The sequence below is a fragment of the Ptychodera flava genome, chromosome 19, assembly GCF_041260155.1.
Source record: "Ptychodera flava strain L36383 chromosome 19, AS_Pfla_20210202, whole genome shotgun sequence".
NCBI classification, from domain to species: Eukaryota; Metazoa; Hemichordata; class Enteropneusta; family Ptychoderidae; genus Ptychodera; species Ptychodera flava.
This window is the reverse complement of record NC_091946.1, coordinates 12,011,857-12,014,204: the sequence shown is the minus strand read 5'-3', so window position 1 is coordinate 12,014,204 and position 2,348 is coordinate 12,011,857. Positions and strand designations below refer to the sequence as shown.

The following is a 2,348-nucleotide window of genomic DNA, read 5'->3' as shown; positions in this document are numbered from 1 at the left end:
TGTGATTAGTGTAGCGCGTCTCTATCTATCTATCTATCTATCTATCTTCTATCTATCTATCTATCTATCTATCTATCTACCTATCTATCTATCTATCTATCTACCTATCTATCTATCTATCTATCTATCTATCTATCTATCTATCTATCTATCTATCTATCATCTATCTATCTATCTATCTATCTATCTATATATATATATATATATATATATATATATATATATTATATATATATTATATATATATATATATATATTATATATATATAGAACAAAGCAGGTCAAGACGCACCACTCAGGACACCAAGCTCTTCATTTATAAAATTTATTACACCGACGTTTCGTGGGAGTAATCCCACTTTATCAAGGTTAAAACAATCTGAAATAAAATAACAACGACAAACTTAAAGTAAAATACACATGCTAAAAAGATTGAATCATACAGAGACTGGAAAACGTGTAAAAGTTAAAAATAAAATTGGCGCCAACTTACGAAAAAGCCGAGCAGAAAACTGCTCCGCTTTCCTTCAAACCCAGGAGTCGAATGGTCAAAGTGTGGGTATTGTTTCAAAACAACGTCAAGGCTTATTTATACTTGAAAGACATTTGCATATTAAAGTGTAGGAAAGGTGGCAGTGCAAACCACACAGAAATGACGTACTAAAAATATCCGACTCTAAAAATACAGCTCAAACAGGTGAAATTATGAACCGTGGACAATAGCGTACATCCAAGGACACTTATGTAACAACTGAAATTCTACAATACATCAAACTAGAACAGTTACAAAGAAAACTAAAAAAGAATACTGCTGAAAGAGTGATGCCTACTAAAAATCGTCAAAATGAAATGAAGAAAGAGCTGTAAAATCTGCTTACACATCTAGAATTTTTGTGGTGTCTCTCTGTTCAAACCCTGAGGATACATTGTGTTGAGTTGAAATATCCACTTGGACTCTGTGAAATCTCTGGAGAATTTGTCATCTTTGTGTACCTTTTCAAGAATTACAACTTTCATATTTTTGACGGAGTGGTTAGATGAATTAAAATGTTGGCTCACGAACATTGCAGGATTATTAGGGTCAGACTTATTAGATTTAATCATACTCCTGTGTCCAGCCATTCTATATCTGATTTTATTCTTGGTTTGTCCAACATATTGACACATGCATTTATCACAGTAGATACAGTATATAACATTCTCAGTGTTACAATTATAATTCCCTTTTATTTGAAATATTTTTCCATTGTGGATATTAGTCATTTGTCCGTTTTTACCATATGTGAACACATTATTTTACATTTACTATCTCCACATGGTCCTGAACCATAATTTATATTGTCACTACGTTTCAATGTTAATTTATGTCTAACAATGAGTTGGCCAAGGTTTGCGCACACTCTTTGTGAAATAAGAGGTGGGTTGGGGCACGACTTCACGCATTCTTTTGGAAATTTTTAATATATCTTGTGTTTTTTTGGCCATTTCTTTTATATTTGGGCGCAGAGGATGAAAGTCACTGACCCATGCTACTCTCTTTGTTGTCTTAGGTTTGTTATATTGAAGAAAATGTGTCCTAGGTTTATTACGAACCTTCTCTATGATTTCAATTATCTTATTTTTATTATATCCTGATTTAACCAATTTATCTTGAAACTCTTCTATTCGCTGATCAAACCATTTGTCTAGGGAACAAATGCGTCTCAGTCTTATGGTACCACTGTAGATAATGCTGTTGAATATATGCTTGGGGTGAAAAGAGGATGGAGGCAGATATCTACCGCTATCGGTTGGTTTAATATATAGATCTGTCTCTACTCTTGAATTAATTAGGCTGGTGGACATATCCAGAAAATGTTGCATTTTTGTTCCGTATTCTAAAGTAAATTTGATTGACGGGTGAATGCTATTGAGGAAAGTGTGATAAGTTTGGAGTCTATTTTCACCAAGTGTCCAAATACCGTACAAATCATCAATGAAACGTTTAAGAAAGTCGTGATTCTCATGATTTGTTGCAGCAAAATCAATTTTGTAATTCTGTACACATAAATGTCAAATCACAGATTCCAAGTTTTTATGTAAATATTCTCAATGCATGGTACAAAGTAAGTGATAATGCTAAGATGAAACAGAGTATCATGGAAATGGACGAATAAATATAATATGTTTTAACCCATGTATTACAACAGAAGGTAACACAGAGTATGGAGTACGAACAGAGTCCAATTTTGTTCGTGTAAATAAATTGACATCGAGAGTTTATTATAAATTATTTGAAAAGCAAAAACGTGGGCAGACGATAAGTTACTTAAGTGGTTTGTATCTTTACAAGCAACAAGTTTAAGAAA

General features: G+C 32.6%; 1 long non-coding RNA gene across 1 annotated transcript; it reads right to left on the bottom strand.

The window, feature by feature from the left end:
* Positions 1–295: 295 nt before the first annotated feature.
* On the bottom strand, positions 296–1,240 carry LOC139118580 (uncharacterized). The gene is made up of 2 exons (XR_011548761.1): positions 494–1,240; positions 296–379 (listed from the first exon to the last, which is right to left on the bottom strand). It is a non-coding gene; the product is annotated as an uncharacterized lncRNA (long non-coding RNA).
* Between the last annotated feature and the right edge of the window lie 1,108 nt (positions 1,241–2,348).